General features: G+C 35.5%; 1 pseudogene across 1 annotated transcript; it reads left to right on the plus strand.

Moving 5' to 3' along the window:
* Positions 1 to 2,034: 2,034 nt before the first annotated feature.
* On the plus strand, positions 2,035 to 3,402 carry LOC143595213 (F-box/FBD/LRR-repeat protein At1g13570-like; annotated as a pseudogene). The gene is made up of 4 exons (XR_013146485.1): positions 2,035 to 2,616; positions 2,685 to 2,801; positions 2,865 to 3,026; positions 3,106 to 3,402. The product of XR_013146485.1 is annotated as an F-box/FBD/LRR-repeat protein At1g13570-like (transcript).
* The last annotated feature ends 19,052 nt before the right edge of the window (positions 3,403 to 22,454 follow it).

Here is a 22,454-nt window from a genome sequence, read left to right on the forward strand (position 1 = left end):
TTACCATCACTTGAGAGTAATAATTAAGTTATTTTTTTGTTATGTATAATGTATTAATTTTTATCTATAATATATATAAATGAAACCCATAAAATCCTATGTGTCGTGATGTGGTCGCTCCTCCTTTTTATGGAAGCCACTAGATTGCTTGATTTTTAAATGGAGGTCTCTCATTGATTTAACCCAAATTCATGGGTATGAGTATTACCAAAACCAGATAGCTCTTAAACGTGTTATAACATCTCATTAAATTAAAAATTAATCTTACAAATTATTTGATATGAAAATCCTATAAAATAGGGATATACTAAAATTTAATATCCAATTTAAAAAGAAAAATATATTATTTATAATTAATAAACAATTTTATAGTAAAAAACATAAGCGGGCCATGGGTCACCAAATCCAGATAGCTTTAAACGGGTTATAACATATCATTTATTTATGAAACCCTTTCATCATCAAACTCTAAGTATATTATTAACTTTCTTACAATAAAGAAAACTAAAACCCAAAAAATAAATATTAAAAAACAAAAAATGCAAAACAACCATTCTTTCAAGCCATCAGATTGCTTAATTTGTAAATGAAGGTTTCTCACGCATTTGATTCGAATTCACAGGTAAATGTCTCACCAAACCCAGATAGCTCTTAAATGGGTTATAACATCTCATTATATTAAAACTTAATCTCATAAAATATTTGATATGAAAATCATATAAAATAGGGATATACTAAAAATTAATATCCTATTTTATTTAAATAATAGATATTATTTATAATTAAGAAACAATTTTATAATAAAGAAAATAAACAGATAATGGGTAGCACCAAACCCAGATAGCTTTTAAACCGGATTATAACATATCATTTATTTGTGAAACTATTTTATCATCAAACCTTAAGTATATTAATTATTAACTTTCTTATAATAAATAAAATTAAAATGCAAATATACATATATAAATATTAAAAACGAATAATGTAAAACAACCCCCGTAATACAGGGGGTAAAATCTAGTTATATATATAAGTTAAAATTAAGGCTTAAGCAACCAGGTTAGGCCCAATAAGATTAATCATAATTTTGAAGTTAATTTCTAACCAGCCTAAAACATGTTAGGCCCAAAACCGTCATTTCACTTGTTCAAAACTCAAAGGATCGATCTAACACGTACGAAGGCTGCAAATCGACTTAAACCCTAGATCACAGGTACGTCATTCATATTCAATTTTTCATTAAAATTGTACAACTTATGACTGTTTGTCATTATCAGTGTGTTGTAGAACGGCTAGACGCTAGTCGGACGATGTGGTAAAGAGTAGCGAATCCATTTTAATTAGATTTGAATTTATATGTAATTTTTCAAATTTACCTATATATAAAATTTTCAGTCTTAACCGATTTGGACCAAATAGTGATTAATCGACAACTAGTCGGTGGCCAGTATGACACCGACTAGCGAATATTGATCGGTGATTAATCGGCGCCTAGGCGTGATTTTTCAACCATGGTCATGATCAAAGGTGGTTGTTATAAATATCAATTAAGTTTTAAGTATTTGATAAATGTATATATCTATCGAGTAACAATTGTGTTGGTAATGATGTATAGTTAAAACTATTATCATCAAGCAGGTCAATCAATCAATCTTACCTAGTAAGATTCCCACCAACAGCAAAACTATTGGCAGGGTCTGAGGAGGGTGGGATGTAGGCAAACCATGCCTCTATCTAGAAGAATAGAAAGGTCACTTCTAGAGAGACCCCAACTCTAAAACTATATATAAAAGAGACATAAAAGTTCAAGGCCAGATCTTTAGTCAGCTATGAAAAACAAAAACAATAAATAACTATGTAATAATAATAATAATAATAGATAAATAGAAATAGTGAGGGCATATGAAGAAAATAATAATGTATGAGTGTATGAAATACTGAATGCGAAATAAAAAAACTAGAAAACTTTATTAAATTATATTAAATTGAGGATTTATGCCGTTTAGTTTTGGTTTTGGTTAATTCAGCAGCATTATGGCAAAAACACAATGCCTAAATTCGGATACCATCAGCACCCTTCCTCAAAACATGATTGAAAATATTCTCTGTCTTATGCCACTCCGAGATGTAGTGAGAACGAGCGTTTTGTCAAAGAAATGGCGGTATAGTTGGCGGAGAATGCCCAAACTTGCATTTACAGCCGATATGGTCAAACTACCATCTATTAACCCGCTGAAGAAGTTTAAGCTTGTCAGTGCCATCTTCCATGTTTTGATGTTCCTCAACGGTCCCAGGATAGTGGACTTCAAATGTCCGGTTGCTGAACTTGCAATGGTTTCTGAGTTAGACCAGATAATAAGTTATCTTTCAAGGGGAAATGATGTGAAAGAACTGGCCTTAGTTATTGATGATGGTAGCAGCTACAAGCTACTGGTTTCTTTCTTTTCGTTGGAGGGGTTAAAACATATAGAACTCCAAAACTGTACTTTCGAACCACCTTTAGCATTTGACGGATTTAGTCGGCTGACAACCATGATTTTTGGGAGTGTTAATGTTTCTGCTCAAACGCTTCAATGGCTCCTCTCCAAGTGCCCGCTGCTTGAGTGTTTATGTTTGGTAAGCAACCATTTATGTATTGATTATTGAACCTACTTCTGTTAATGATATGATGCTATTATATGCAGAAAGGATGTCAACATGGCATTGACTTTGTGGCAGAAGGAAACAAGTTTACATTTGTTGATCTTTTACCGTGTGTTCCTTCGGTTTGGGCTTTGGGCATCTCAATATATTACATGAAGGTAGCCTAAAGATTAATTACATCTAACCTAAGAATATTGTTTTGACTTCGTATTCGGTTAAAGTACTTGTCTGCAGGTGGCATGCTACATAAGCTTCCGACTTCACTAGTCCATCTCACATATCTGATCTTGGAGGTATGCTTGACGGAACAGAATCAGATTTCTTCTGCCCTTTGTATCATTATAGCTCCCCAATGTTGACGAAAGTTAATTTTCAGGTATATAGTTGTATTATTGTTATTTACAGTAGCTTTTTTTTTTTATAAATATTTTTATTGACATTTTTAACATGTTTTCTAATTAGATACATTGTGATAACGAGATTCAACAAACTCCCACCAACTTCCTTGATCCAGAAGCCTACCCGGTTTTGAAATTGGATCATCTTGAGACATTAGAGATAGCAAACTTTGGTAACTTACCTCTTGAGGTTGCATTTGTGAAACTCATCATGGCCAAGGCACATGTGCTAGAGAGCGTACCAATCGAGTTTGATGACAGTGTTTCTACTGATGAAGAACTGAGGATGCTTAGAGACATGGTACGACTCCCATTTTCGCGGGCATCACCTTCAGCAAGAGTAATCGTTAAACGCCCATAAACTTGGTGCTATTTTGATGAAGCTAGTTGATTTTCTTGATTAAGATTAAGGATTGTCATCACAAAATGCTTTTACAGACTATTTTGTCTTTGTTTTGTGTTGAAAATTTGAAATACCAGTTTAAAGTAAATCATCCTGTACCAAATGATTCCTCTTTTTTTCCTCGTCTAGATGTTACAAGGCTTTGAAGAGTGCAAAACCAAACGTTAACCACACTAGTACGATGCTTAGAACTACATCTGTTGCAACTTCTGCATTGCATTCTTGGGTTTAAAATATAAGGAAAAAAAATGATAAGATTTGATAGGGGAAGAAAGAAAAAGAAATTATATATTTAAAAGACATTCTCAAGTTAAAATAAAAGAATAGAAAAGAAAGTGTTAATTACATTATTGAGTTAGATAGGAAGGAAAAAATAGAAAAAAAATTATAACTTTATAATCATGTCCTCATTATTGAGTTAATATAAAGTAAAATATAGGACAAATTAGTAAATATTATACATGATTACAAACTTTTCTTCAGAATCAGGTCATATTTGGCTGGAAAGTTTTGGAGGAAAAAAGCTCTAACTTTTATTTCCATTCTCTTTCTTTTCTTTAAATGAAAAAACTCAAGAATGAAAAAAGAAAAATTTTCTTATCTTTTCTTTTCCAAACCTTAAATAAAAAACTCAAGAATGCAGTCCTGAATAATTTTTTAAGTTCTAATTTTAACTAGAAATTAAATCGAAGGTATAACCATATCACTCATATACAAAACCACAAGTCTTAGATCTTTAAGAAAACTTGGGTTGTATTTTGCTTTTGCAGTAGCTTCACAAGATAAAATTTGGTTTAGTCCGCCTCAACAAGAAACAAACAACAGAAAATTAACAACACGCCCAACAAGATACAAATTGAATTTGCTTCGGTATTTTTCGCTATTCTTGCACCATCGAAACGGACCGAGTGTTGTACCCATCATAATCGGACAATCGGTACAATATTGGGCTTGTGTTTTTACCCATTTTCTAGTTTCAGTATTTTGGTACGGTATTGATTATCTTGGAGTTGTATTCAAAATAAAGTATATTTTTATCTATGTTTCGCTATGAATTTTATTTAAAATAAAGTTGTCACGGTGCGTGGCCAAAGCCTACCAGTTTACAACATTTCATGGCCGGCATTCAAGTTTAATGATGAACAATTGAACATGATTATAGTCTAAAAACTATCTTGATCTTCCGTTTCCTTTCTTATTGCTTTTAGACGCACTCTCCCGATCTTCCCAAGATAATCATGAGTATCTATCAGTAATATGAGTTTACAACATTTAAAGGCGTACAAGTTTAATAATAAACATCATTATCGTGTAAAAACTATCTTGATCTTCCATTTTGTTTCGCTTCTAGATGCACTCTCCCGATCTTCAAGATAATGATGAGTACCTATCATTAATACGAGTTTACCACATTTCAAGGCATACAAGTTTAATGATAAACATCATTATATCGTCTAAAAACTATCTTGAATTCTTGATCTTCCATTTCCTTATCGCTTCTAGATGCACGTACTCTCCCGATATTCCCAAGATAAATCATGAGTACCTATCAGTAATACAAGTACAAAAACTAAAAGTTGAGGGTTTCGTAAGAAAATATATTTTCGAGAATCTAATTATAGTTTGGCAAAATTTTTTTAATAAAACAATAAGAACAGTATACATTAAATTTAAAAGATTGGGAAAATTTCCAAAACAGCTCTTTTTAGAGAGAGTCACAAAAATAACCATTTTTTCCTCAAAATTTTTTAGACTTTGGACTGTCAAGACGCGTTGGGAAAAGATAAAAATAAAGAGGGAGTGGACCAAATTTCGAAAGAAAGTTAGATAGGAGACGAGATTTGGGAAAATAATGAAGGTAAAGTCCAAATTTTTTGTAATCTTGAAACAAAAGTTTAGATTTTTCCAATTTTTTTTTTTCAAAAAACCGTCTTGATAGACTGTTTTTTTATGTTTCCTACCTTTCCCGTCCATATTTTCAAATTCTTGGAAAAATATATTTTTTACAATTATACCACTGAACCACCACGACCACCTTGAACCACCACCATCACCGACGCCGTCGGCCCCCACCCCATCACCACCACCGTCACTACCACCATAGCCGCCTCCACCACCACCACCACCACCGGATATGAGTCATGGGTGTTCAAGGTCTAACCATTTATCATGTGAAGAGCCACTTGCAGGTTAGTCACATGCTGTTTTTACTTTTTGTTATATCATATATATATATGCAGAGACATTCTGGACATGCTGTTGGCTTATGTTATTTAAACAGAAATATCGGCTGGTAAAGTACCTCCCAGACTCCTCTTCTGAAGGTACTCTTTAATACATCTGGTGGTGGTGGAGGCGGCTATGGTGGTAGTGACGGTGGCGGTGATGGGGTGGGGCCGGCGGCGTAGGTGATGGTGGTGGTTCAAGGTGGTCGTGGTGGTACAGGGGTATAATTGTAAAAAATATATTTTTCTAAGAATTTGAAAATATGGACGGGAAAGGTAGGAAACATAAAAAAACAGTCTCTCAAGACGGTTTTTTTTAAAAAAAAGGTTTTGAAAAAAATCTGAACTTTTGCTCCAAGATTACAAAAATTTGGACTTTACCTTAACTATTTTCCCAAATCTCGTCTCCTACCTGACTTTCTTTCGAAATTTGGTCTGCTCCCTCTTTATTTTTATCTTTTTTCAATGAGTCTTGACAATCCAAATTCTAAAAAATTTTGAGAAAAAAAGAGTTATTTTGAGGACTCTTTCTCTAAAACGGACTATCTTGGGAATTTTCCCTTAAAAGATCACATCATTAAGTAATAGCCCAATATACCCAAAGGCCCATAAAGTGAAAAGTATTTAATCATTTAAGACGACCACTTCTTGTTGTCAAATCGATTGCTTAAACCCTAGACCAGTGGTACGTCATTCATATTCATTTTTTCTTTCTAGTTGTACAACTTATTTATGACTTTGTTGCCATCATCAACATGTTTGTTATCAACACCAATTCAGTTTATGTAACTGATAAATATATGTATATCCACTACGTTGCGTGGTGGTATCGGAACTTCTTTAGCGTTTCTATCCTTTGTTTTTTCTAGAAAAATCTCATAGTTTGGTCAAATTTGTAAATTGTATATTCTAGACTTCTTATTGTTTGTAATACATGCTTCATTTATTTTAATTTTGTTCGTTTCTTTCAAATAATTGATCTTATTTATTTTTATCATTAAACAAATCCTGTGTGTTAGGAAACGAACCGGAACATACCCGGATTGAACCGGACTGTACCAACTCCCACCCCTAGGACACGCCGCACCATGTGACGGGGGATAACCCTTGTCTTCGCACGGCGCCTTGACCCCACTGTTCCAGAATGTTCTTCGTTTTTTTACCAGTTTTGGGCCCAGAAAACCTATATAAACACCTCTAAACTTAACCCTAAGCATACCCTACGAACTAGAGCCAACGTGGACGAATTTTGCAGCTCAAGAGAAGATATTTTGAAGACTTTGGAGGCTCGGAATCATTCGGTGACGTGCTCCTCGATCAGGAACGAAGACTATGGGTTTTATCACCTATTTTCTTCCGTTTACATTATTTTTCAACATGATTTTCTTTAAATTTATTTTATTTGAATTTATAATGCTTGGCTAGACATTATAGAATACTTAGGCATATGATGAACCTTTGTTGACGTTTGATATTGATTTTGGAATTTATTTATCGTTATGGTTTTATGAACTAGAAAAAGGTTTGATTATATTAAATTGATGCATATGTGTTCTTAGGGTTGCTTAATTGAGTTTTATTATTCAATAGTTACATTGATTATTGTTTGTCATATGATAGGTTGCTATTAGGTCATCTACTTTGTGTTTTTGACTATTTTTTGATTGATTTCGAATAAGATCATAGGAATAATATTATTTGATCAAATAAAACTAAGTGTGCTGCTAACCTAAATAGCTGTAAGGTGCTAGGTTATTGATATGTCTTTGTTGATCAAACTTGCTAGATTTAGTTCTTCGTAAGGAGTCCATCTAGGTTTGGTTGGCTAATTTTGTCTATTTCGAGCCAATTGAGTATATTAGTCCGCCTTTGATTTCCGCGCTGTAAGGTAGGATTTCGCATAAAGGAACTAGTTCATAATTAATTAAGTGATCGTAAGGAAACTTGATTTTTAAAACTAGTGTCTGTTAAAACTTATTAGAAACCCATAGGTGTCTTCTTGAGAAGGGTCAGGGGTCCTGTTCGGGTTTCTTTTAAGCGTCTATTTTATGATACCAGTTCCATAACTAAATATTTTCCCGGTTAATTGACAACTGAAACTTAGGGGATTCTAGCCTAGGTAGTTTTTTTTTATCATCTGATTAAAATCAACCAAATTGTCTTTCGTTTAAATTACTTATTTTTATTAGTTAGTTTTTAATAATAGTTTAAATTTAGTATTTTAATAAAAACCCCCTTTAAACCAAACAAATAAATAAATAGTCGTGTCTGTAGTTTAGTCTAATTAGCTAGTTAACCTAATTTAAAGACTCATGTGGGTTCGATATTCGGACATACTTAGCTGTACTAGAGTCGACCGGTTCACTTACCGGTTAGTAGTTTTAGTTAAGTTAAGAGTCTAGAATTATTACTTAGTATCTAATTATCGTCATTTTAGTTAATAATTATTTGACTACTTTTAGCACATCAACAGGAAATGTCTCTAATAGCACTTTGACCTTCGATGATGTCAACCTCGTGGAACAGCTCAACCATATTCTGCTCAGTATCTCACAGATATGCGACAAACAATACTCCACTCTCTTCGCTGAACATGAGTATTTAATCTTGAAGCCAGGTTATAAAGTCCACGAGGAATGGATTCAGATGCGTACTCTGAGGCTTAATGATGCTTATATACTGGACATGAAAAGTTTATATTCACAATGAACTGCATCGTGTCTATTATCCAAAGCCTCGGAAAATGATTCATCACTTTGGCATCGATGTCTCGGTCATGTCAACTGCAAGAATTTGAACAGATTAGGTAAAGGTGAGCATGTGAGGTGTTTACCTGTTAAAACTTTCTCTTGCATTGAAAAACGTCTTTCATGCTTTAAATGCAAGCAACACAAGCTCCCTCACAGGCCCAAAATTGTTACATATGGATTTGTTTGGTCCAATTCATTATTTGGCAATAGGCCGAAAAGCCTATTGTCTTGTTGTTACTGATGATTTCTCTTGTTTCAGTTGGACTTTCCTTTTAGGGCACAAGGACGAAACTACTCAGTTTCTAATTAAGTTCATGACTCTTGTGTAGAATCAGACCGATAAAAGAGTCAAGTGCATTAGAAGCGACAATGGAACTAAATTCTGCAACAAAGCTGTGAATGACTTCTACCACTCAAAGGGGATTGATCGTCAGTTCAGTGCCCCTTACACTCCACAACAAAACGGGGTTGCAGAATGACGTAACCGAACACTAATCGAAGCTGCTAGAACAATGCTTTCATACTAAAAGCTTCCATTGTTTTTCTGGGGAGAAGTAGTCAATGCTGCCTGCTTCATCCAGAATCGTGTGCTGCTAAACATGCGGTTAAAAAAGACTCCTTATGAGATCTACTACAAGACAATGCCGCAAGTCAACTACTTCATGACATTTGGATTCACTCAAATGTCAATTCAGGCCCCAATTTGCTAAGAAGGCGGATGAATGTTAGTTTGTTAGATATGCTGTCAACAAGTCTGCTTATCGGGTTTACAACAAGAAAGCAAAAGTGATTGTGGAATCCTTCAATGTTGACTGCCAAGAGCTTAATCCTACGGACGCACACACGGAACCTAACTGGTTGTTTGACTATGACTATTTATTCAATCACCTTCGTGGTATCTCTACACCTCTTGTTGCAGCTGCTCCAGTCCCTACTATAGTGTCTCAGTCAGTGTTAATGCATACTGCCTTAAATAGTTGGGATGATGTTCATCTATCCGCTGGTTCATCAAATAGGAATGTTTTGCTCATAGCACATCTACCTATTGTAGATGATCCCGTCCTTCAACAGGTAGATATAACCAAGGTGGTAACCTTTGAAGATGCTTCTGATTCAGATTCGGATGCTTCATTTTTGTCGGCTGAAAACATTGATCCAAGTCTTATTGAGCCTGCAGTGAATCTTCAGGAAGAACCTAGTGTGGTCGAGTCAATTCGCACACCTCCCTTATCAAATGATACTGTACAAGTTGCTGTTGAAGATACTGTTGCTAATAAAGTTCCTGTTGATGCTTCTGACAACACTGATTCCTACAATTGTTGTCCTGTTTATGGAGAATCTCTGGGAGGGTCCCATTGCCCTGGAACATGTGGTTAATCAGCCAGATGCTATTCAACCAGCCAATGATGTTTTAATCAATGCTCTGAGTATCTTCCATCCAGTTAAAAGCCTAACTGCTGAGATTTATGCAGATCTCATTGAGCAAGTAGATCCCACTCCTCAATTGCCAATTCACCGATCTCATCTGACAGAAAACATCATTGGATCTCCTTCCACCGGCATCCAAACAAGAAGCAAGTCTAGTACAATTAGCAAATGTCTTTTTGCTTGCTTTATTTGACATGTTGAACCAAAATATTACAACGTTTCTATAAAGGAGAACTCCTGGTTGGAAGCTAAGCAAGAAGAGTTGTTATAGTTCAAGAATCTTAATGTTTGGAGAATGGTTAAGAAGCCGGAAAACAAGAAACTGATCGGTGGTACAAGGCTTCTCTCAGCGTTAAGGTCTTGATTACGATGAAGTTTCTGCTTTTGTTTCTAGGCTTGAGGACATCTGTCTCTTCTTAGCATATGCATCATACATGAACTTCAAAGTGTATCAGATGGATGTGAAAACTGCCTTCTTGTATGGGAAAGTGAAAGAGAGATCTATGTTAAGCAACAACCAGCTTTCAAGGATCCAGATCGTCCGAACTACGTTTACCGACTTGACAAAGCTCCCTATGGCCTTCATCAAGCACCCCATGCTTGGTATGCTACTTTAGCAGAACACTTATGAGAAAATGGCTACGGGTGTTATTGATCCAAGAAGGTCGGAAACAATCCGATCCTATTTCAAGTGTATGTTGATGATACTATATTCGGGTCAACGAATGATAAGTTATGCAAAGAGTTTTAAGAGGTAATGTAGTGTTGGTTTGAGATGAGTTCTCTGGGAGAAATGACATTCTTTTGGGTCTACAAGTGGAACAAAAGATGGACGAGATTTTAATTCATCAAGAGAAATACATCCATGAAATTGTTATGAAATTTGGGTTTAAGGATTCCACTCCTTTTGTCACTCCGATTGCTACAAGACCGATGTTAGCTCCAGATCTGTCAGGAAAGCCAGTTGATCAACACCTTTACAGGTCCATGATTGGCTCCCTGATGTATCTCACTACAAGCATGCCATACATCATGTTCTCTGTTAGTCAATGTGCCAGATATCAATCAAATCTGAAAGAATTCCACTTAGTTGTTGTCAAGTGTATCTTCCGGTATCTCAAGGGAAAACCCCGTTTGGGTCTTTGGTATCCAAAAGATTCTCCTCTGGTGCTGCATGCCTACCCCGACAGTGATTATGGGGGATGTAACTTAGACAAAAAACAACTACACGAGGATGTAAGTTCTTGGGTGATCGATTAATTTCTTGGCAGTGCAAAAGCAAGTCACCGTATCCACCTCTACTGCTGAAGCAAAATATATTGCCGCCTCTAGCTGCTGCTCACAAGTGATTTGGATCCAGCATTAGCTACTGGATTATGGTTTGAATTTCTTTAACACCCCTATCAAGTGTGACAATGATGTAGTAGTTTGTATTGTGAAAAATCCGGTCCAACACTCTAAGACAAAACATATTGACATCTGAATGCATTTTATTCGTGATTGTTTTGACCAAAAACTTGTCAGTATGGAAAAGGTTCACACCGAGTACAACTTCTCAGACCTTTTTACAAAACCCTTCGATTGTGCCCGATTTCTTTATCTTGTAGAATCGCTTGGCATGATTTGTTTTGATTGAATCTATCTTCTTGTTTTAAAATTGTAAATATTTCAAATATGTCACAATTTTAGAGGGAGAAAATGAGTCACTTGACTCACCAAAAGATTTTATTTTTTCCTTAAGAAAATTAGAAAATGCTTCCAAAAGAATGTTTTCCTGCTAAGAGAGAGCCGGATAATTTTAAAAATATAAAATTTTTAGAAATTGATCCGATCTTTTGAAAATGATAAAAAATTGTCTTTAATGATCCTAGCACATGAAAATAGTAGATCAAAAGCCAACAAGATCTTTGCTTTACGTGAAGACAGGCTTAACAAATGAGTTAATGCCAATATGATATTAACTAAATTTCCTGCCTATACTAGTGGTTGTACATTTATGAAGCGGTTTCATGTCTCCAATTAAAGCCATATCAATGAAGGCAAAAATGTTATTCGTTAGTCATATACGAGTCCGTTAGTGATTGATCACCATAAACTATTCTTGCTTTGATAATAAATATTGAAAATCCAAAAAGAAAAGCAGAAAAATTTCAAAGTGCTTAAAAGTCTTTAAATTTCAACACAAATGTTGAAAATTAATGAACAAAAAGGGGTATATTAGAACCACATAAGGTGGGGCAAACAATTAAGTTCTAAACACCTTATAAGAAGGCATGCAAGTCCAAACTGTGTGGCGTGTTTGTAAATGTTTGCAAAATTTTAAACATTATGAAAATTATTTTGATTAATGATTAGGGGGTCGGAGTCAATTCGGGGTTATCTAATGAGCACAAACTATGCCCAAGGTTTGATAGAGTCAGCAGCATGTTGGATTGAGTGGGAACCACACACGTATAGTGCCCAACTTATACCTTAACATATCACTTTGACATCAAAATACTTGTTAAGTTTAAAAAGGACAAAATATATCTACAATCGTGTAACATCCTAGAAAAATCCCATAATTATTTTGGACTAAGAATGTCAACTTTGAAAATTTAAGGATTAAAAATATTCACAAGACAAGTAATGGGAAAAAAATGAGAAAAGAAAAAGAAAGATATCTCATGTTAAGAAAATGAGAAAATTCCATCCCACATGGAAAGATGTAAGAAAGTGGAAGCATTCCACATGGGTATAAATAAGGAAGTGAATTTTCATCCCACATAGAAACAAGAAAAGAAATGAAAGCTCTTTATAAGGAAGCAAGTTTCTATAGTAATATTCTTATGTGGCTAATCACTCTCCATAGTCCTAGCGGAGGGTGCAAAGCACCCGACGAGCACACGCACGGACACAGACTCAGGCGATGGGCGTAATGTGGCATTTTGACGGCGCACGCTTGCATCGCCGCAAGCCGATAAGGGCCGCTTTAGTATTTTTGGAAAATAGAAGTATGATCAAGAAGTGGTAAGTTATCAGAGACGAGGGACTAAAAATAAAAATCTGAATTCTGGAACCTATCGCGCTACGAGATGAGCCCAAACACAAGACCATCGCGCTACGCGATGGTGTATGATGACGCATCAGACATGTGTCGCAACGGGGAGGCGCTAGGGGTGAGTCAGCAGCCACGCGTCGTTTCTCTGACATCGCGCTACGCGATGAGCCTAAGCACAAGACCATCGCGCTACGCGATGGTGTATGATGACGCATCAGACACGTGTCGCAACGGGGAGACACATGGCAGACGCTAGGACTGAGTTAGCAGCAACACGTCGTTTCTCTGACATCGCGCTACGCGAAGGTACCCAATTTCAACTATAAAAGGGAGGGGTACGACACATTCCCATTTCACACCAAACTCACACACTATTTTCACACAAACAGCCTCGGTTTGCATGCCGGTCTCGTGGAACGTGTCAAGCCTCAAGGTTCCGACGGTTTAAGCCTAAAATGCGCAATTGAGAGTAGAAGTGCTGTCCATACAAGCTTAGGTATATAAATTCCAAATACCCGTGTAAGGTAGGGGTTCTGCCTAAATATTATTTTATTATTATATTATATGGATTAGACCATTTTCAGTGGTATAGCCCAAACCTTGATCATAATTATGTTTACAAAAGCTTTATACATGCAAAGGTTATAGCTAAAATAATGTTTTTTCATAATTAAGAAACATAAGTTTTTACATACAAGAGGATATTGTCAGAAATAGTTTTTTTCACAATTAAGAAACATTATATGCAAGAGAGATAGTTTTCTTCACGACTAAGAAACGTAAGATTTTACATACTAGGATTATAGTCACTTAATGTTTCTTTTTGAATAAGAAACCAATCAGTAGATGTTTCTTCATGAAGAAGAAACTCAGCACATGATTTGTAAATATATAAAAAGACTACGAGTCTAAATATTTTATTCAATTAAATGATCAGTCAAGGTTTAAGCTATCAAAACCATACTAAAGGTCTGTAGCTGGATCAAGAGACGGTCCAGATATTTATATAAACCTATTTTATGATAGGTCAATCATCATTCGTTCATAAAGGTTTTCAAACAAGATCACCACATCATTCAAACCAACAATCACAGGTGAATACGTTAAACCTTTACAAATAGTCAAAACATATTTATACTCTATAAGATGAATAGGTTGTTTGTCCTAAAGAGTCAGTCAAACGTTTACATGAGATTACGTGATCTCAAAAACGTTGTAATACAAAATAGAAAATAAAAACAACTCAGACCGAATAGACATGTGTCTGGATCCAAAGATAACTGCTTAAACAATCAAAGGCTACGTGGCCGCGGGCTAACGGTCATATCTTGTCCTCCGGAATGCCCTACGTGGCTTGGAGACTTGTGTGTGTAGGGCAGTGTTATAAATACCAGGTATAGCAATATATATGCTGAGATATGTTAAGAAATCTATATTTGTATTGTAATTGTTATTTAGATGCTTTTAGAGTCAACGATTCACCAGCATATCGCTGACATATTTTCCCCCCACATTACAAGAAAGCAAGCATAGTACAGATAGCAAGGCATAAGAATAATTTATGGAGTTAGATGCTCGCAGATAGAGATGGCTTAGTTTTAAATAATTAAAATATTGTAAACAAAAATAAATAAGACTTTTAAACCAAATACTTGAGTATTTATTATCCAAGAGATTTTCAAAATAAATTAATATTTTATTATAATCAAAGACTTCCGCTAAATAACTCACAATTTTGATGTATTTACAAAACAGGTACCAACTACGGGTGTCACATGTAGGCCCTAAGTTGAGGTGTGACAAATCGACTTTGGGTTCTTGGCATAATAATATTGAAATAGAAGTGTGATCTAGGACGTTATCGATTAATATGATTCCATGTTGTAATCTTTCTCGCAAAAATATTAAAGTTACTAGTAAACTTTGTAAATATTATAAAATATATAATCTTAATTTCGTCTTTACTAATAAATTATTTTTCTTAATTTAATTTAATTTTGTTTAGTTTTAAGCTTTAGCTTAAAATCTTGCTTTTAAGTTTGTTTTATTTCATTTTTACCATTTATTTTTTCTTTAAGTTTTATCTTTTTAAAAGGATTTTGTTGCTTTATGTCAAGGTCCGTCGTGCAAATGTTGTCAAATGTGTGGACCGATAAAATACGTTGTGTACATATTTGAGTATTTGGATTCGGTGTATAAATATTTTTCGGGCTTAAATATGAAAATATTTTCAAAGTTCGGGGATTGAGAGCGTGAAATGTTTCAAAACTCGTGAGGATTTGACCGCATCGCGAGATAGGTTGACCATATATAAAGGGTCAACCCGTATTCTCTTTCATTATCCACTTCATCTTTCCCTAAAACACTCTCAACTGTCTCTCTATCTAACCACCACCTCTTTCAAAACACCCAAACAAACAACAAATCTGCTTGTTTCATCAAACGATTCACACTTGATAATAATCCATAATGAATCCCTCACCATCAGTACATCATCTCTTGTTAAAACCTCTATTTGTTCATGCTACTGTTCTTGACGGTTCATAACTGAACCGTCGAAGAATCCAAGGACCATATGATGTTGTTGTTTGGACAAATCAACTGTGAAATTCTTGTTTTCGATGTCATAATCAATATGTGGATTGATTTAACTGAGTTTTCATAAAGTTTGTCATTGGATTTTTAAGGTTCTTCGGACCCATATGAGTCCGATTGACCTTTTTATGTTTGAGTTTGTGAGAGAAAAGTGTACAGAAGATTATATCGGGTCTGATCCCAGATCTGTGTGGAATTGAATTTTGGCTGAACTTGATTTGAATCGAATCGGGTTCATCTTTGAATCGAATCGAGGTCCAAGTTTCAATTGAATCGAGTTCTAAGTTTTGAATGGAATCGAGGTTCAAATTTCAATCAAATCGAGTTTTTTTTGAATCAAATCGAGTTCCTATTCGATTCAATTCATTTTCAATTTGATTCGATTTGCTTTTGTTTGATTCGATTCGTTTTCAATTCGATTCAATTAGTTTCAACTTGTCAATTTTTTAAAGTTATTCTGCTTTCAAAAATATCATTTTTGATTTGATTCATTTCCACTTGGCAGTTTTTCATTTTCAAATTTCTGTAAAGTCTACCTTTTGTTTTGTCTTCCTGTTTGTATTTCAATTTTTTAGTCACTTTGACATGAGGTCGAAGACTCGCGCAAAAATAAACCAATTACAACTAAATAGATAGTGGTAAATGGGTGTCGAACATGAAGAGTTTGTGGAATATGTGTTACCAAGTAGTTTTATAGATTAACTAAATTTAAACTAAATGAAGAAAATAAAATCTCAAAGTTTTGGTTGTTTTGTTTGATTAACGAAAATTAACTAAAACAGTTAACACTGTTTTTCAATCAAAGATGAGAGGATATGCTCTCCCTCGGTTTTAGGTTTCAATGAATGTTAATGTAAATGTTTAATCTGAGAAGAACTGTAAAAACATAATTCATGAATATGCAAACGATTGTGGTAATTGAGGACTAAGTACTTGGATTAACAAACGCAAGGCAATCACTCAAAAACCAATTAGATTATCCAACCTCGAATTCTACCCAATTAATCCCTATTGCCTATAGCACCGAGAACTGACGGATTAGAACACGAACTAAACAAACTAACAACTTATCTATCAATACATAGACATCATAATTATGCAATCAATAACTATCTCAGCAATTGCATAAACATTCAATCAACAAACAATATGAAACCTTATAATCCGAGGGAAAACACAAAAGAGATTAGCTAAGCATGATTCGGTTCATCATCCCTTCGATTATAATGTGCATAAGAACCAAAAACAAGTCTCTAATGTTTAAACAACCCACAATTGAGTAATAGTTCCTTAAAATCGCCTCCCAAAGTGTCTCCAATCGAAAACTATGAAAAAGATACCCAAAAGTCATCCCAAAACGGACTTAAATGGCAGTTACAGATTTTGCGTCAGAGTCCACCGTAAGCTACGGTGGCCACCGTAGCTTACGGTGGCTTTAAAATTCATTACGCCAGCCTCTATCTGTTTATGGCAGCCTGCTACGCTAGAACCCTACCGTAGCTTACGGTGGCTACCGTAAGCTACGGTAGCCTCAGCTCCAAATCCTTTGTTCTTCTTTTACTTGTTGACTGCCACCGTAGCTTACGGTGGCTTTAAAATTCATTACGCCAGCCTCTATCTGTTTACGGCAGCCTGCTACGCTGGAACCCTACCGTAGCTTACGGTGGCTACCGTAAGCTACGGTAGCCTCAGCTCCAAATCCTTTGTTCTTCTTTGACTTGTTGACTGCCATTGCCAACTCTCGAGTCCTTTGCTCCTCTCCATCATAGTTCACTTGAATCGCCATTTTTAGCACTTGTACCTACAAATGCACGACATAGTGTAGTAATCCAAATTCGTGAAATTAAACATAAACACACGTTTTAACGAGAAATACTACACTTAAGGGTGGTTTTACAATCCACCCGTCATAGTTCTAATGTTTGTTTAATGATGTCATTACAGCAACATAACATGTTTTTGCCCCTGGATCTACCTAAGAAGAGGAAGCACCGAGTATTCACTTCTATGATCAAGGGTTTGAGAGAGAGTCCCTTGATGTATGCCATATCTGCCCCTCCTGTTATCCACTCAGTTTGGATTGAAGAATTTTGGATAAAGGCTAAGGCTGTCAAGGACGGTGATTCCATCAGAACTGAGGTGGTCCGCAAAAAGTTAAGGATCACCGAGGCAGATGCTAGACGTGCCCTAAATATCAAAGATGTTGAACATCATTTCTTTGAACGAATGAAAAAAAGGGACCTACAAGACTCTATCACACAAATTGGTTATGATGCAAAGCGAACAACCTTTGAGAAGAAGTATTTGCCACATCACTGGAAGTTTTTGTTCCACATCATAGCAAACTGCTTGTCAGAGTTAATGGGAGGATATGATAAGTTAAGGACTGACTGGGTAGCCTGTTTAACCAACAAAGTTCAATTCAATTATTCAATGATGATTTTCCTATGCATGCACACAAATGTTTTGACTAAGAGTGCTTAGAAGATGTATCGAAGATTTGTGCAACTATTGTTGGATGACTAATGCCTGAAGTTCCAAAGCCCGTGCACCCGGTGTTGTATGATACAAAGGGCAATGAACTTCTTTCTGAGGAACCTCACCATGCTAAGATGGTGAACCATACTGTATTTACAGCTTGCAATGTTGGATCCTCCCAGTAGATATAAATACAGAGGTGAGGTTCTTGGAACCAAGTTTGGGTTGTTTGTTAAAACCGAACCAGATGATGAAGATATCAGAGAAGAAGGTGGTGGTGATGATGATGATGATTATGATGGAGGTGATGACGAAGATAGTGAAGACGAGCAGGAGCCTGATGGTGAGGCTACAGAAACTGAGCCCAAGGTTGAAGTCGAGAGAAGAAAGAAAAGTAAGAGTGAGAAGAAAAGGAAGGCTTCTAGTAAGCCTTCTACTAGTGTTTCTTCCCAACAAGCTAAAGAGGAGGAAGAACCTAAACAACCCTTAAAGTGCTTATGGAAAGTTGGGGAGTCCAAGAAGCCCACTTCCTTAAAGGTACCTACTGTTTTAAAGGTATTAATTTCTGCCACCGGTACAGACATAACCACACCTCCACCCTAAACCACAAAACCTGACCCTTACCAAGCCTCTCCCGAGACCCTCAAACATACTTTGGCTGCCATGAAAGGAAATAAGCCAAGGTTCCCAAATCCAAGCCCAAACCCAAACATACTCCTAGGAAACTACATCACTCACCTGTAACTCCCCCTACATCTCTCCCTCACAACGAGACTGACCCATCCAAGGCCTATCCCTACCCGACATAGACATGCCCATATCCCCACCTGGCCAACCAAAACCGGAACCAACCCATACCTCACCTTTTCAACAAGCTCCTTCACCAACATAAACCACCTCACCTTTTAGTTCACCAACCTTCACCTCACCACTTAGAGCCACATCTATCTGTACCTCTACCTTCACTTCCTCACCAACAACCCTACCACTTACCCTTCCAACACCTGCCCAAACCCAAGCCTAGACTTTAACCATAACCCTAACCACTTCCCTTCCTCCTTAAACCATAACGATTCCTATCCAAACCACAACCCAACCTACCCTCTCAATCACACCTCCCACAACCACAAAATCCCCAATCCTTACACCTCTTCCCTTGTTTAGTGTAAATTTAAGAAGGCTCCAGTGTACACGGATCCTATCCTTGATAGGATTCAAGGACTGGAGGAATCTAACGCAAGAGGGCTGATCGGGAGAAAATAATGTTCGAGTATGTGAAGGATCAGAAGAAGAAAGCTGTGGAGGACGAGAAGAAGAAGGCCGCATTGGTTGATAGGCTGGCCATGTTGGAGAATGATAGAGAGACTAACAGAACTCTCATCGAGAGTCAACGTGTAACACCCCGGCTTAAAGCGAAAACACCTGAGTGTGACGTACAGATTGCTCAAACACACGTGACACTATTAGGTGACCATAATAGCATTATTTCATTAAAGTCATCATGTAACACAATTTTATCAAATAATACAAGTTGTAAGCAATAAATAAATGATAAGTTTTTCTTTGAATATCCTATAGGCATGCTATGTGTATCTTTACACCTGTAACATATGTATAAAATAAAGTCAGCTATGAACATAGCTGGTGAGATTCCCACAGTTTGATATAATACGTAAAAATCATACAATTCCATGAGACTTGTGAAATGACCACATAAGGGTTCTTTACACTCAATGCAATGGACCTGAGTGTAAAGAACAAACGAAGGTCCTTTCCAGTTGGGGCTACCAACGTACTTGGATATGGGGTCCCTTTTCCACTCGATACAAATGGACCTGAGTGCAAAGGGGGGCGTATGATCATACTTATTGAGGCAACCACTGAGCAAGTAATTCTGAACAAGTAATCAAGTAAACACACAAGTCCATGTAATGAATTGTAGTGTGTAAACAATATCGTAAATACTTGAAGTGTTTTCGGATACATATGCTACCCCCAAAAGTAATAAAAACGTTAAAAAGGGGGTGTGAAAAACTCACCTCGAAATCGAAGATAAATATTGTAATGAAAACCAAAAGCATGATAACAAAACCGAAGCAACCGAAAGTTTATTAAAGAATCTGCAACGATTGAACCTCTAGAACTATAAATGAAATGTAAAGAAAATCAAGACTAGCTAACGGAATAACAAGAGCTAATTATTTGTTTGGAATATGTATTATTTTATTATATCTTTTATTAGCATTTTTTGGATTTTTATATTATAATATTATATTTAAACTTCATTGTAATTTATAGTCAACTATATTATTTTAGTATTAAAATTTTAATAATCTAATGTTAATATGAGAAAATTAAGGCATGGATTTACATGGAAATTTTATCTCAAATAATAATATCTAATTTATTGAATTAATGTTACGAGTTTATAGTTAACGAGTTTAGACTAATGGATTATAAGTTAACAAATGGATTGCGGTTTACGAAATATAAGCTAACAAATTTTATATTTAACGGATTAAGATTAATGAGATATAAGTTAATGAATTTAAACAAATAATTTAAAACTTAACGATTTTAAAATGAATGAATTTATATTAACGGGTTAACGATTTATAACGTTTAACAAACAAAATTTAAATATATAAATGTTTTTACGTGTTTTAACGAATTAAGTTAACGAACTCATAAATTAAAGTAACGGAAACATAAATTAGTTTTTAACGAATGTGGAAGTTGGGTTTTGGTTGAAAATGATAAATTAAAATTTAATACAATTTTATTTAAGTTAAAGAATAATTATATTTGATTTATTATGATTTTTAATAATTTTTAACAAATTTAGTTTGGTTTAATATAAAAAGAATAGTGCTTTTAATAAAAGAAAATAAATAATATCAAAATGCCATGACCCGTGTTCGAACCTGGGTCCATCCGGACACAGACAAGAACACTAACTACTGGACCAGAATACTTTGTTGGTTTAGAAATTGAAACAAATATATTTATTTGATCAACCAAGTTCATCTTCAACCTCCAAAACCCTAGAGTTCAAATCTTTAAAACTGTTCCATGTTTGTTTAAATTAGGTTAGGGGTTTTGTTCAAATCTTTAGAACTAATGCAATTACATATAAAAATTACCCGGAGTGGTGTCGGGAAGATGGAGAACAGAGGACGACCGGAGACAACAATAGTCGAGCGATTTGAGTGAGAAAGAGTGTGTTATAGTTTAATTGGATGATTTGAGAAAGTTAAGAAGGCGAATTGTGTCCTATTTATACTAAAGTTTGGAGCGTATATGCGTTAATTAGCGTTAATGGCTTTGGCCGGAACTTCGGTGGTGATTACGGGATTCAACGCGTCATTTTGTGGTTAAAACATACGTTACGGTCGTTGATTTGTCATTGCTGTTATAGTGTACGATCATTTCAAGCCTTTAATTGATTAAATTTTCGAGTTAAAATGCATTTATGGGTTGTTAGAATATTTTGGGTCCGCCGGAATCCGGTAACCGGAAATACGGAAGGACCAGGGAGAGGAACATGGGTTTATTAATTTTATATTTTAATTTAAATTGAATTTACATAAATGGTCCCTCATCTTAGAGTTTATATTAAATCAGATTTTAAAATATATATACAATGTAAACCTTGAATTTTGAAATGTTATAAAATGAAAACGAAATTATAAAACTTCGATATTTTTCGTATTATACCCGAATAGTTTGCAAGTCGCTTAAACTTAATAAAATATTAAACTTTGGGATTTCGTAGATTAATCAAAACGAATAGTAAATGAACCAACGATAAATGATGAATACTATATATATATATATTGAACCGCCTGAAACGGATCGGTTTTAACGAATATATTTACAAAAAAAACCGAAAATTCAAAATGGGTCGGGTTTTTGGGTTTGAAAAGTAACGAATGTTACACAACGTTTGTGGATTGAGACTCTCCAAGCTCGACTTAACGGTCAACATAACTTCCTGAATAATCAATCGTTGACTAGTGTTGAGCGACATGATAAAGTTGTGAGATTGGAATCGAGGGTCTCACATCTTGACAGTGACTTGCTCTCCTCCTATCACATTGAAACAAGTCTGAGAATTAAGTTTGGGTCGGAGATTGATCGACTGAGGGCAGGAATTGAACGATTAGAGTCAAGGATCAGGTTCCTTGAACAAAGGGTCCTCGGGAACGGTTGGAACCTTGATTTCTGAGAATTCCAAGCTCAGATCTGAGATCAATCATCTGAAAGCAAGTTTGGAGGAGCAGAGTCATATTAATGAGGCTCAAGGCAAGCTAAACAAAGACATGGCCAATAAATACCTTGCTGCCTCTGAGATATGGAAGACGACTGATCAAGATGTTGAAAATCTCAAGGCTCGTATCAATGTTGTATTCGGAAGTTGGGTGAATTCTGATGATGAAGATGATGGTAAGAAGAAGAAGAAATGTCAGTCTGCTATGGCTGATACTAGTGTTG

This window comes from Bidens hawaiensis, unplaced genomic scaffold, assembly GCF_021521415.1.
Source record: "Bidens hawaiensis isolate Kalapana, Puna unplaced genomic scaffold, B.hawaiensis_p1.1 tig00044793_1, whole genome shotgun sequence".
NCBI lineage: Eukaryota > Viridiplantae > Streptophyta > Magnoliopsida > Asterales > Asteraceae > Bidens > Bidens hawaiensis.